Below are 14,760 nucleotides of genomic sequence, written 5' to 3' on the forward strand. Positions count from 1 at the left end.
TGATCCTTTAGGCCAGTGTTTTTCAACCACTGTGCCGCGGCACACTAGTGTGCCGTGAGATATTGTCTGGTGTGCCGTGGGAAATTATGCAACTTCACCTAATTTATCCCAAAAATATTTTTGGCAAATCAATAATTAGAATCTGCCAATAATGTGCCGTTGCTTAGTGTCTGTGCTGCGTAAAACCCGGCAGGGTAACCACGTAATACTCCATGTCAGTAGGTGGCAGCATTGCTTTGTAAAAGTCGGAATGTGTCGGGTGAGACGAGGATGGTTTGTTGTGATCCCGATATGCAGACCACAGTGGGAGGCAGGGTGCAGGTAAAAAGGGTATGTAATGCTTAAACCCAAAATGAATGAAAGGAAAAGGCTATGCAAAACAAAAGTCAAACTGAACTGGCTACAAAGTAAACAGAGACAAAATGCTGGACGACAGCAAAAACTTACGGCGTCTACAAAGTACATCCGTACGTGACATGACAATCAACAATGTCCACACAAAGAAGGATAGCAACAACGTGAATAGCCTTGCTTGCTAACACAAAGCAGGTGCGCGGAGGCAGGGTGCAGGTAAAAAGGGTATGTAATGCTTAAACCCAAAATGAACGAAAGGAAAAGGCTATGCAAAACAAAAGTCAAACTGAACTGGCTACAAAGTAAACAGAGACAGAATGCTGGACGACAGCAAAAACTTACGGCATCCACAAAGTACATCCGTACGTGACATGACAATCAACACTGTCCACACAAAGAAGGATAGCAACAACGTAAATAGCCTTGCTTGCTAACACAAAGCAGGTGCGCGGAATAGCGCTCAAAGGAAGACATGAAGCCACTACAGGAAAACACCGGCAAAACAGGAAGGGCCACCAAAATAAGCAAGACAAGAACTAAAGCACTACACACAGGAAGACACCAACACACTCAAAATAAGACACAACGACTTGGTGGAGTTACATTTTTTGTAGTTTTCTGCTGGTGCTGTGCCTCCGGATTTTTTTAATGACAAAAATGTGCCTTGCCTCAAAAAAGGTTGAAAAACACTGCTTTAGGCAACCACATCCCTATAGAGATGGACCTGTGGGACAGAAATAGCTGTTTTACTCCACAGGGCCTCTGCCCGTTTGCCACTACTAGCTTAGGAGACTCTGACTCTCTTTTCTTGCACCTACCATTGATTTCAAACAAAAATTTAAATTCAAAGAGCCCCATTGTTTACAAAATGCCAGTTATTCAAAAAGTTGTAGTGTGTTGAGCTCAAAGGACCACAATATATGTAAATAAGAATGGGTAACACTATTTCATGCTGCTGTGTAACACAAACTATTAACTTACCAGATATTCCTTGAAGAAAGTGTCTGGATCTTCATTGAGGTAGATAACAAGGCTTCTCAGGATGCACTCCCTCCTGATGTCAATGTCGTCACACTAAAGCAGGGTGAAAAATCAAAACAGAATTTAGCAAAATATTGGTGCAACAGTGGCACAGGGAGGGGGGCAAGTTGACGAGAGTGTGTAAAGAAAACTAGATAAACCAATACAGCTTCTGAAGACTAGAGTATAGCATCTTTAACACATTTCTGAGCAGAGCACACAACCATAAAATAAATAAGTGTATGTGTGTGTGTGTGTGTGTGTGTGTGTGTATATATATATATATATATATATATATATATATATAAATTAATAAAACAGTTCTACCATTTCTACTTACCAAATCTATGTTTGCCAGAACTTCTTTGATTCGTTGCCCCTTCACCTCCTTTGCTTTTGAAGATGTACATCAGCTTGAGTGAAACGTGGTCCAGTTGTGACACAAACTTTGACTGCAGTGGCTTTGTAGTGATCCACAAGAACTCCTCATTAATCTAAAAAATATTCAATAAAATGTATTTAGAAAAATTTGCCATTTTCTTACGGTTAAATATCAATACATAAAAATACAAGTTAACTTACTTCACTCTGCTGGAACAGGGCAGGCCACCGGTTTTTGAATCCCTCTATCATGGGCCTCTGTTCAACGACCTCTCGTTGTCTGTGGGAGAAGGTTTTTTCCATTTTTGCTTTTATCAGCACTTATTGTCACGCTTTTTTATTTCTGATAACAAAGCCATTCTCTTACTTTCCAAGCTTTCTGTGGTTTGGCCTTTTGGGTGCAGTGGTATGTAGTAAACTTCAGCCTTTTTCGCTTTCTTGAAGTTGGCTGCAGCTTTGCCTTGGCCTTATTCCACTGGTCATCTAGTATGTACTCAACTGGCTCTAAAACAGAAAAGTGAGATGTATAGTACTGTTTACATTTATATGCAGTAACAAGGGGGCCATCCTTTGCGATAGCTACGCCTAATTGATTGGCATAGGACTGTGGACAGCTCATCAGTTAGTGACTCTTGAACTTGTAGTTTATGATGCTGAAATACATCCCAAACTAAAACTTTTTTGACAGGCCAAGAAGTTGTACTTAATATGTAGTGAAATTCAGAAAGGACCTCATCAATAACTGACTTTAGAATATGAACAATATTTTATAACTTCAATAAAATACAAGCAATTTCCTGTTCAATAGATATTTGAAGGTTCAATTATGTTGCATCATCACAACTAAGTGTTTCAAATTCATGATCTGTATCGACAGACTCTATTGGCCCAGCTTCAGATTTGTCTGACATTAGCTTTAAAATCTATCAATGAATGTTGGTTTTGTTTCCTATATTTGTGTGTGTTAAATGTACTGTATAAATTTGTTTTAAATGAGCAACCTAAAAACATACATGGAACCGTTTCATTACGCCTCAGATGTTGATTTATGTGTTGAAAATCTGTTTCTGTTGTAAGGTCTTTGCATGTGCACACATGACACTTGAATGTAGCTACTTCTGCTGTTTTGGGAGTTTGCCGTTTACCATTAACTTTGTATGTATGATTTAGTAGCTTACTCAATGTACTAAAACTGCATGGGCAATCTGTATATGGGCATGGATAGTGATAACTGCCCCTTAAATGCCTATGAGTCTGCCTAAAATGCTGCAACAACAAATACCTGCTAGCTAGTTCCAAACTGCATTCTTTATACTGCCACATTCATAATCCTGAAATAGAGAATAAAGAGAATTAAAGCTGCAAGCAGCATTGGTCGGGTCCGCATTTTGGCAGGTGCTAGTCCTAGGTGTCCAATACTTTTGTCCAGTGGTAGTCCTGAGTGAGACCTACATAGAGGTGTTAGTTTCGTTTCTCTACGATATTGGTACTGGTAGTAGTTATAGCTGTAATACCAGTAGTAAAACTAGTAGTTGAGGTGTTAGTAACAATTGTAGTATTATTAGTAGTAGTTATAGTATTACTATTAGTAGTAGTAGTAGTAATTGTATAATTACTACTAGTAGTAGTAGTAGTAGTAACAGCAGTATTATGATTAGTAGTTGTAGTATGACTGTTAGCAGTAATTGTAATAGCAGTATCATTAGTAGTCGTAGTAATTGTAGTATTACTATAGGCAGTAATTGTAATAGTAGTATTATTAGTAGTAGCAAAAGTAAAAGTATTTGTAATATTAGTAACAGCATTTGTAGTAGTAGTAATTGTAGTATTAGTAACAGCATTTGTAGTAGTAGTAATTGTAGTATTAGTAACAGCATTTGTAGTAGTAGTAATTGTAGTATTAGTAACAGTAGCATTTGTAGTAGTAGTAAGTGTAGCATTGTGACCGGTAGGCGTAGTAATAGTATTATTATTAACACGTATTGTAATAGTAGTATTAGTAGCAGGTATTGTATTATTAATATGTGTAGTAGAAATAGTAGTAGTAGTAGCAGCTGCAGTTATTATTGTAGTAGTTGTAATTGTAGTATGTGACACGTCTTGTGGCGTGGGGTTCTTTCAGGACCGACAGACTGACAGCCAGCCGGCTTTTCCAGGTTTACAATCGTTTATTTCTCACAATGTCTTTTCTCCTTCAGAAAGTATTTCTTCTTTTTTCCTCACAAAGTCTTTCCTTGCTTCTCAGCTTCTGTGGTCACCAACGCTGCTAATAAAGACACAGGTGATTAGATAACTGGATAACTGGCTCCAGCAGAGATATCCACTCACCTGACATCTGCTTCACAGCCGGCTCCTGCACATGCCCCGTGTATGTCACGCTACGCTGGTGCTTCCTGCCATCACCCAGTCATATCATTACCTGCACATTACCTACCTTCTCTGTATCCTGGTATCTGTACATTTAAACCCCATACAAACAAGACGTGCAAACAGTCCCTGAGAGAATATAAAGATGTACAGGTGGGATCATTGGTTTCCCCAGGTGAACGTGGGTACTGACAGGGGACGCGACGTGAACGCTGATCCATTGTCCCCCAGGCATGCAAAGGTAGAACACGGAACAAAGCACGTACTTATTGGGGTGTTACCATTTAGTGGTGAATTGTACAGAATATGTACTTCACTGTGCAACCGAGTAATAAAAGTGTCAATCAATTAATCAATCAAAAAGTACTTTGTTCCGGCATGCAAAGAAAAGTGGCAGGAGATGGCGTGAAGGTAAGGGTGCAAAGAAAAGGCGCGCACAAGGCGGAGACAAATGAAACTAACACTTAGCGTCAACTATAGACATGAAACCAAAGTCGCTAACTGTGGCTATGAAAAAAACAAAACAAAAAAACATACTTTGTAAGGCATGCAGCATGAGAAGAGCAGAGGTATTGCATGAAACAGCATGAAGAGAGCAGGGAAAAAATCGACGACACCAGAAGGACCAACAGAAAAACCAGGGACATAGCGAGGACTGGGGTTGAGGTATGTTATTACGGCATGCAAAGGAAAGTGACGGGAGATGGCGTGAAGGTAAGGGTGCAAAGAAAAGGCGCGCACAAGGCGGAGAGAAAAAAATTAACACTTAGCCTCAACTATAGACAAACAAAAGTAGCTAACTGTGGCTATGAATAAACAAAACAAACATACTTTGTAAGGCATGCAGCATGAGAAAAGCAGAGGTACTGCATGAAACACCATGAACAGAACATGAAAAAATCAGCGATGACACCAGAAGAAGCAAAACATGCAAACACCAATCTAAAAGCTGCGGTCAGGTGCAAGCCTGGCTAAGGGAGGAGGACGCCTATCAGGAGTGCAGGATAAAAAAGCACTAAGGTGCATATATAAATAAATAAATATATAAAAATACTCTATAATAAATAGATATATATAATAAATAAAAAAGCAATAAGGTGCATATACAAATAAATATATAAAAATACTATATAATAAATATATATATAATAAATAGATTACTGTACAGATAAATATATTGCACTTTCACATGCATGTTAAAAATGTCTGTTATTCCAGCAAGCTAATCCATCTTGGGGGTTGAGACGATGCTTAGGGACCCTCTTCATCAGCAAACTGCTCTGCAAACAACTCCAAATTAAACGCATCACCTTCATCTTGACCACGAAAAGCACACAGGATGGCTTCGTGGTCACTGAAATAAGTGGACAGCACTGCACAATCCACAGCATACTGCGTTGTTTTGACATAAACGTGGTCAATTAATGTCCCATTCTCTGTAGTCGCTTGTGTTACATGCTGCGAAAATCCATTTTGGCCCATTAATTTAGAAATTGATGAATGTTTGAGAATGTCTTCATTAAAATCTCCCATTATAACAATTGTGTTACTGAGTGGAGTGACCCAATCAAGTAACTTCACCAGATTGGATTTAAACAGTAAATTTGGGTAACTTGGCGGACGATAAATGACTGCCATCAAAATGTTTTCTTTGGTAAACAGGCACACCAAACACTCCAGATTTAAATCGGGCACCTGCAGAATCTCACAGTCCGAATTATCTACAACATATAAACCTACTCCGCCATGTTGTAAATCTCTAATCTCAGCTAATTTGAAATCATTGCTACTGTAACACAAGGCTCGGGGACGACTGTGGAAAGTGTATCCCTGTATTTGGACACAGTCTGTTGAGGAATGTGCAGTGAGCCACGTCTCTGTGACAGCAATACAGGTAGGCTGTAAATGCTGCGTACAAGACATCAAATGAGCGGCGTGGCAAGGTAAACTTTGGACGTTCAGTAAATACGCGGAGAAACTGCGGGGTTCTAACGAGGGCTGTGGCTGCTCAAGTAGAAATGGGGGCATGCTATCCAATGCCTCCTTGACGGCGTCCTTGCAGTAAATGGCCTTTTCCTTAAAGTCAGTAATGACAAGGCCGGATATATCCCTGACACGGCTGAGGGCGACATACGCCTGCCCAGCTGCAAAAACTTTGTGTAAACACACGACAGCCTCATCTACAGTTAGACCTTGCACTTTGTGAACAGTGCAGGCCCACGCGAGTTTAAGCGGAAACTGACGACGCAAACCGCCGCGTTTTGTCGCCGAATCCTCCACGGGATCAATGGCGGTAGAATGCGGGCATTCTACAGCAGCATGGGAACGTTCCTTTCTCCTCTGTGAGCCTATTTTTGGGTCATCAAATTTCACATAAACCGTGAGGGGGAAGTCTTTATCGGCTCCAAAATGAATATAAGTGACCGTTCCACATGCGCCATTGACCAGACCGTCTGCCACGGCAATGTTTTTGCACAGCATTACACGTGCGTTCGGAGCCAAGCACAAACTCTTGACCAAACACGTGCACGACGTTTTAGCGTGATGATCAGCCACGCGCTCTAATTGACCCGTCTTCCTACTGTTGATAAAATCTTGCGCCTCGATTGTAACATAATCTGGACAGATTGCGAATAACCTCTCCAGATTATGGTGGCTGGTTTGCATATTCGTGGGATAAATATGCAAAGCTGCGCTCTCTTCCCCCGTCTCCCGGGACTTGAGGATATCGACGTCGCTTTGCAATAAGGGGGTTCCCTTCGCCCGAACTCTAAGCCTATTGAGCAGCTCAGAAAAGACACTATCTTTTTGCCTCACAACTGTTGTTAGTGCTACTTTTGTAAAATGACACCAGAGGTCCACACCCACCTGACTGGCGTATAGCGGCCTCCCTTTAACGGGCGGCAACTGATAAAAGTCACCGACAGCTACAACGCTAACGTTTCCAAATGGAGAAAAGTCCCCCGTCTGCTTCATTTGCCTTAACCGGCCGTGCACATAGGCTAAAAGATGGTGATCTACCATACTGATTTCGTCAATGATGAGAATTTGTAGGTGACCAAATTGAGCCCTCAGGGAGTTTATCTTATCTTCCCCCAGAGGGATATACGGTAAACTAACCTGTATGCCAATACTGAAGGTGTGGTGAATAGTGGCTGCATGTAAACTGTATGCAGCTATGCCTGTGGGGGCCGTTAAGAGCACGCAGGTTTCATCTGGTTTGTACAGACGCGACAATAGTCTCCCTGCCTCGTACTGGATAGCTCTAATCAAATGGCTTTTTCCAGTACCTGCCCCACCAGTTACGAACACATGGAAAGGTTCCGGGTTTTTTCCCCTCACCTTTTCTAAGCACCATTTCCTAATCCTATCCAAAATGCTCCTCTGCGTCTCATTGAGAGAATGGAGCAGAGCTAAACCCTCCCTTCTAGACAAAATGTTGGTGTTTCTCTCGATTGTAGCTACTTGTTTACCACCAACAAACAAATCGGGGACATTTTCCTCAGATTGAACTAGCTGCTCGTCACTAATTTCCCCCTGCTGCTGCTTCTGCCTCTCCTCTAAACACTCCATGTGTTCGATTTCCTGTTCAGGACGAAGGTCCCCCCACGCATCCTCATCGACATTAGGACCTAACAGATCCGCAAGCTCCTGCGCATGCTCTAACCGAGGACAGTCCACTTCAAACTTTGCCCTGTTGTCATCGACGACGTCTCGCACCGGCCGTGCGGTCCCGCCAGCCAACGTCACATTACCTTCGTCGTGGAACTGTTTGTAGAAGTCAAAGCCTTCCGGCTTGAGTTCACAATCAGTTCTATAAGGAAGGAACAACTGCAGCAAACTCTGAAAGTGGGCTTCCTCCTGTTTGTCTAATTTAAAGCGCATGTAGCGGACGACGGCAAACTGAGTTCGTGTTCTCCGCAAGATGAACCCTAAACCCCCTTGAAGTGCAATTTTTTTGTCAGAGTCTTCATTCTTGGTGAGAACACGATACTCCGAACAAAACGTGGCTATGCACATATCGGCAAATACGACACCGTCGGGCCTGTTCTGATACCTCTCGACAACACTCGTCATCCACATGTTTTCGGACCTGAGACCCTCTGAGGAAGCCCTTTGCAACAACACGCTGAGGGGTAAGCTCATCCGCACAATGTTATTCCCTGTTGGAATAAACACCACCTTCCTGGAACATTCTTTCAAATGCATGCTCATTAGCCTATATACTGCCTCCTGAGCGCAGACATCTCTGTTGTGTAAATATACACTGCCCAGTTTCTTTAAAGCCTCTTTAGCAGAGAGATTTCCTAGCTTATTGGCTTCTTTAAGGGCATTGCTCAATAACAGACCAATTTCATTCTCTGCTTTTGTGATGTACTTGATTATGTAGATGACGACTGCGTAGGCGTCAGTGACAAAGCTAATGTCCATGTTAGCGTTCCAACACTTCAATAGATTCTTATTGTACTGGTTAACCCAGGTGTCGTTTACCCCTCGCCTATAAACCACCTTATTCTTAGTCTCCAGCCGCCAATAAGCGAGCTCAAAGACGTCCTGGTTGATGCCCACACTGGCAAACAACTCTTCTACGCTACCAAAGGGCTCCTCCCTCTCCATGGCGTCCATGACTTTCTCCATAATCATCTGCGCAACCTCCTTTCGCATCTTCTTGTCCTTATCCAAACAGGTGCACTTTGGCCGGTTTTCTGGAAGGCACTCACTCTCTGTCCCCGTTGCCTTTTTAGGACAAACACATTCTGGGATTTTGCAGATGAATGTGCGTGCAGAGATGGGTTTGGGAAAATTGAAACGGCATTTGGTGTTATTTTTACGACACGACTTTGAATGCCGTTTCGAATGCAGTTGAACCGATGACACAACTTCCGATAATGTGTCATCGGCAGAGGGTAGCTCACATGTCACATATTGATCAATAAATTGTGCGACTTCTAAGTCGGTGTTTTTATAAAACTGGGGAGCTCCCTCAATCCAAAACAGCGCATGAACATGGGGGGACCCACGCTGCTGGAACTCAATGCGATAAAAGAAATCCAAAATCTTGCCAACAGGGTTAGACGGGGACATGAGTACTTCCTTCAGAAAACAGTGCCACCTGTAGTCAAACATCCTCGCGGCTGTGGCCGGGTTGCGCCGCAACAGCTCGCACCTATCGGCCCACTCTAGCTGTTCTACTGTCTGCTGTCTGCCTTCCTATCTCAGGATGCTGTTCACTTCCTGTTCTCAATGTATTCACAATATACTCCATAAGTAATAAAAAATAAAAATAAAAAAATAAAGAATAATAGGTGAAGTAAGTTATATTTCATATGAAGAGATAAATAAGAAAATTTAGACAATGAAATAATGGATGGATTAATAAATTCTGAATGTTTATCATGTTTCTTCTTTTGTTGGATGGATTGATTGAAACATTTATTAGTAGGTTGCAAAGTGAAGTACATATTCCGTACAATTGACCACTAAATGGTAACACCCCAATAAGTTTTTCCACTAGATTAAGTCGGGGTCCACTAAAATTGATTCATGATACAGATACTATCAAATACTATCAAATATATACTAACATCATAATACAGTCATCACACAAGATACTCATCAGAGTGTATACATATAATTATTTACAATGGTGTGGGATATGGAGGGGGGGGGTTTGGTATATAAATATATATATATAAATATATATATATATATATAAATATATATATATATATATATATATATATATATATATATATATATATATATATATATATATATATATATATATATATATATATATATATATATATATATATATATATATATATATATATATATATATATATATAAATATATATATATATATATATATATACTTTTGTCCAGTGGTAGTCCTGAGTGAGACTTACATAGAGGTGTTAGTTTGATGTTTGTACGACATTCGTACTGGGAGTTACAGGCAGTTTTCCTATAGCGCAATTTAGATTTGTGGGGTGTGGTTTTAAACTAAAGTGTTTGGGGCACGTTTTTCTATGTGTGTGTAAAATTTGGTGAGTTTTGAAGCATGTTAAGGGGGGCAAAGTAGTGCGCAAAGCTGCGGAATAAGTAGTCCTAGGTGTCCCAATACTTTTGTCCAGTGGTAGTCCTGAGTGAGACCTACATAGAGGTTTTAGTTTCATGTCTGTACGACATTCGTACTGGGAGTTACAGGCAGTTTTCTTCCTAGGGGGCGCTAGAGCGCAATTTAGATATGTGGGGTTTGGTTTTTAACTAAAGTGTTTGGGGCACGTTTTTCTATGTGTGTGTAAAATTTGGTGAGTTTTGAAGCATGTTAAGGGGGGCAAAGTAGTGTGCAAAGCTGCGGAAGAAGTAGTCCTAGGTGTCCCAAAACTTTTGTCCAGTGGTAGTCCTGAGTGAGACTTACATAGAGGTGTTAGTTTCATGTTTGTACGACATTCGTAATGGGAGTTACAGGCAGTTTTCTTCCTAGGGGGCGCTAGAGCGCAATTTAGATTTGTGGGGTTTGGTTTTTAACTAAAGTGTTTGGGGCACGTTTTTCTATGTGTGTGTAAAATTTGGTGAGTTTTGAAGCATGTTAAGGGGGGCAAAGTAGTGTGCAAAGCTGCGGAATAAGTAGTCCTAGGTGTCCCAATACTTTTGTCCAGTGGTAGTCCTGAGTGAGACTTACATAGAGGTTTTAGTTTCATGTTTGTACGACATTCGTACTGGGAGTTACAGGCAGTTTTCTTCCTAGGGGGCGCTAGAGCGCAATTTAGATTTGTGGGGTTTGGTTTTTAACTAAAGTGTTTGGGGCACGTTTGTCTATGTGTGTGTAAAATTTGGTGAGTTTTGAAGCATGTTAAGGGGGGCAAAGTAGTGCGCAAAGCTGCGGAAGAAGTAGTCAAGAAGTAGTCCTAGGTGTCCCAATACTTTTGTCCAGTGGTAGTCCTGAGTGAGACCTACATAGAGGTGTTAGTTTCATGTTTGTACGACATTCGTACTGGGAGTTACAGGCAGTTTTCTTCCTAGGGGGCGCTAGAGCGCAATTTAGATTTTTGGGGTTTGGTTTTTAACTAAAGTGTTTGGGGCGCATTTATCTATGTGTGTGTAAAATTTGGTGAGTTTTGAAGCATGTTAAGGGGGGCAAAGTAGTGCGCAAAGCTGCGGAAGAAGTAGTCCTAGGTGTCCAATACTTTTGTCCAGTGGTAGTCCTGAGTGAGACCTACATAGAGGTTTTAGTTTTATGTTTGTACGACATTCGTACTGGGAGTTACAGGCAGTTTCTTCCTAGGGGGCGCTAGAGCGCAATTTAGATTTGTGGGGTTTGGTTTTTAACTAAAGTGTTTGGGGCGCGTTTATCTATGTGTGTGTAAAATTTGGTGAGTTTTGAAGCATGTTAAGGGGGGCAAAGTAGTGCGCAAAGCTGCGGAATAAGTAGTCCTAGGTGTCCCAATACTATTGTCCAGTGGTAGTCCTGAGTGAGACCTGCATAGAGGTGTTAGTTTCATGTTTGTACGATATTCGTACTGGGAGTTAGAGGAAGTTGTGTCTGAGTTCACATTGTCATTATAGGGCAGGGGTGTCAAACTCATTTTAGATCGGGGGCCACATGGAGGAATATCTACTCCTAAGTGGGCCGGAATGGTAAAATCACGGCACGATAACTTAAAAATAAAGACAACTTCAGGTTGTTTTCTTTGTTTAAAAATAGAACAAGCACTTTCTGAAATTGTACAAATCATAATGTTGTTGTTGTTGGTTTTTACAATTACCTGTTGCGGTTAATAGTATATACAGTATACTTTATATGTCTTTAGTTATATTTTCTGAATAAATTATGTGATAATGTTCTTTAGTCAATTGATTGATGTTAATTTTCAATCTATGAAGATAAAATAAATATATCAAAATCAAATTACAGTATGTTATATATGTAGTTTGCTCATTTTCCTCGACTGATGTCCTAACATCATGTGGTTTATTTTGTACATACAGTATGTAGCATCATCTACAACTGGGGTGTCAAACGTACGGCCCAAGGGCCGGATCAGGCCCGGCAACAGATTTTATCCGGCCCACGGGATGAGTTTGCTAGGTATAAAAATGTACCTGAAATTTTTGAATGAAAAAAACAACTGTTCTAAATGTGTCCACTAGATGTCGAAACAGCAATTATTTGTATATTTGTAGATATAAATGATAAATGGGTTATACTTGTATAGCGCTTTTCTACCTTCAAGGTACTCAAAGCGCTTTGACAGTATTTCCACATTTACCCATTCACACACACTGATGGCGGGAGCTGCCATGCAAGGCGCTAACCAGCAGCCATCAGAGGCAAAGGGTGAAGTGTCTTGCCCAAGGACACAACGGACGTGACTAGGAAGGTAGAAGGTGGGAATTGAACCCCAGTAACCAGCAACACTCCGATTGCTGGCACAGCCACTCTACCAACTTCGCTGCTACATATGTACAAAATAAATCCCATGATGTTAGTACACCAGTCGAGGAAAATTATCAAACTACATAAATAACATCCTGTAATTTGATTTTGATATAATTTTATCTTGATTGAAAATTAACACCAATGAGTTGACTGATGAACATTATCACATAATTTATTCAGAAAATATAAATAACGACAAATAAATTATCAACCGCAACAAGTAAGTGTAAAAAAAAGCCAACAACATTATAATTGTACATTTTCAGAATGTACTTCTATTTTTAAACAAAGAAAACAATCTGACGTTGTCTTTATTTTTAAGTTATCGTGCCGTGATTTTACCAGTCCGGCCCACTTGGGAGGAGATTTTTCTCCATGTGGCCCCTGATCTACAAAGATACAAAGAATTGTTATTGCGACTGATGTACTAACATGTGGTTTATTTTGTACATATGTAGCATCATCTGCTAAGATACAAAGAATTGCTATTGGACACATTTAGAACAGCGGTTTCTTTCATTCAAAAATTTCAGGGTCATTTTTATACTTAGCAAACTCATCCCGCGGGCCGGATAAAACCTGTCGGCGGGCCTGATCCGGCCCTCGGGCCGTACGTTTGACACCCCTGTTATAGGGTATTGTGTGTATTGAGGCCAAAGAAGGTCTAATTGCATTTTCGTTGCCATTTTTGGCACCGGAGCAGCATCAGTGCTGCGGGTCTTTGAAGGCTCGTAAAATCAAAACGGTAGCACTTATTAAAACTCTTTCGTCAACTTTTAATCAGAAGGGTTCAATCTCTCTCCTGTAGCAGTTTGAAGCCGAAACGACAAACGCGCTCAGAGGAGATAACGTTTGATGTTTGGTGACCGTTTGTAACAAAAATTTTGTTTTGAAGGAGGAATAGCAAACTTCCTGTTGATTTTCGCTGAAGGATGTCAATCTATGAAATGTAGGTGTAGGCAAGACCTACATAGAGGTATTTGTTTCATGTCTCTAAGACGTTCTTACCGGAAGTTATAAGCAGTTTTGTCTGAGTTTTCCTCTAAAAAGCAGTTTTTTCTCTGTTTTATTAAAAAATTGCTCTAGGGCAGAATTTTGAGTTTCGGGGTTCGGTTATTTTTTGAGATCGCAATTTCTACCAGTCCCGATGTGTGTGAGAAGTTTGGTGAGTTTTGAAGTATTTTAAGGGGGTCAAATTAGAGGTCAAAGACGTAAAAAGCAGTGTTTTTAGTACATTTTTGTCTTGAAGGGGAAATTGACAACTTCCTGTTGGTTTTCGCCCGAGGATGTAAAATTATGAAATGTAGGTCTAAGTCTGACCTACATACAGGTTTTTGTTTCATGTCTCTACGACCTTCCTAGTGGGAGTTACAGGCAGTTTGTTTTTTTTTTTTCCTAGGGGGCGCTAGAGCAGAAATTTTATTTTTGGGGTTAGGTTTTTGTACTAAAGTGTGCTGGCACACCTTTTGGATGTGTGTAAAAAATTTGGTGAGTTTTGAAGCATGTTAAGGGGGGCGAAGTAGTGCGCAAAGCTGCGGAAGAAGAAAGAAAGAAAGAAAGAATAATAAAACATTACAATTTCAATAGGGTCCTTTCGTCCCATTGCAAAAGGACTCCCTGTGGGATTCCTTTTGAAAAGGTCCTGTGCGGACCCTAATTCAATAGGGTCCTTTCGTCCCATTGCAAAAGGACTCCCTGTGGGATTCCTTTTGAAAAGGTCCTGTGCGGACCCTAATTAGCATATATCACATCAAAAGGATGACAATGATAGAGATCAACTTGTACCACCATTAAACACATAACCTATTACTTACAATCACTAGGCTGCCACAAGGAGCTTGGTAACGCTTAACATTAGGAGGCTGCCACATGAAGCTTGAAAAAAATTATCAATCTGCAAAAGATGATAACATATTAAGTTGTGAGTGCAAGTACCAGAATACCTAGAAATGCAGACAAGTTGAAATTGAATAAAAGCTTTAACCAATATAACAAGATAACATTTGAACATTTAGAATAGACTACCAATTATTTGACAAACAAATAAGTTTAAATAATTAAGTTAAACACATGAAATTATTTCAAATTCTGCCATTTTATTAAAATATCAAAACACACAGGAACAATATTAACCTTCCTGCATGTATTCACTGACCATGTGTAACCTAGAATCTACATTTACTGCTTAATCG

At 40.4% G+C, this 14,760-nt stretch overlaps 1 long non-coding RNA gene across 1 annotated transcript; it reads right to left on the reverse strand.

Annotated features, from left to right (window-relative positions):
- Window positions 1–1,758: 1,758 nt before the first annotated feature.
- On the reverse strand, window positions 1,759–14,539 carry LOC133662340 (uncharacterized). The gene is made up of 5 exons (XR_009828092.1): window positions 14,383–14,539; window positions 3,038–3,086; window positions 2,123–2,259; window positions 1,957–2,035; window positions 1,759–1,868 (listed from the first exon to the last, which is right to left on the reverse strand). It is a non-coding gene; the product is annotated as an uncharacterized LOC133662340 (long non-coding RNA).
- Between the last annotated feature and the right edge of the window lie 221 nt (window positions 14,540–14,760).

Source organism: Entelurus aequoreus, linkage group LG12 (genome assembly GCF_033978785.1).
Source record: "Entelurus aequoreus isolate RoL-2023_Sb linkage group LG12, RoL_Eaeq_v1.1, whole genome shotgun sequence".
Lineage (NCBI taxonomy): Eukaryota > Metazoa > Chordata > Actinopteri > Syngnathiformes > Syngnathidae > Entelurus > Entelurus aequoreus.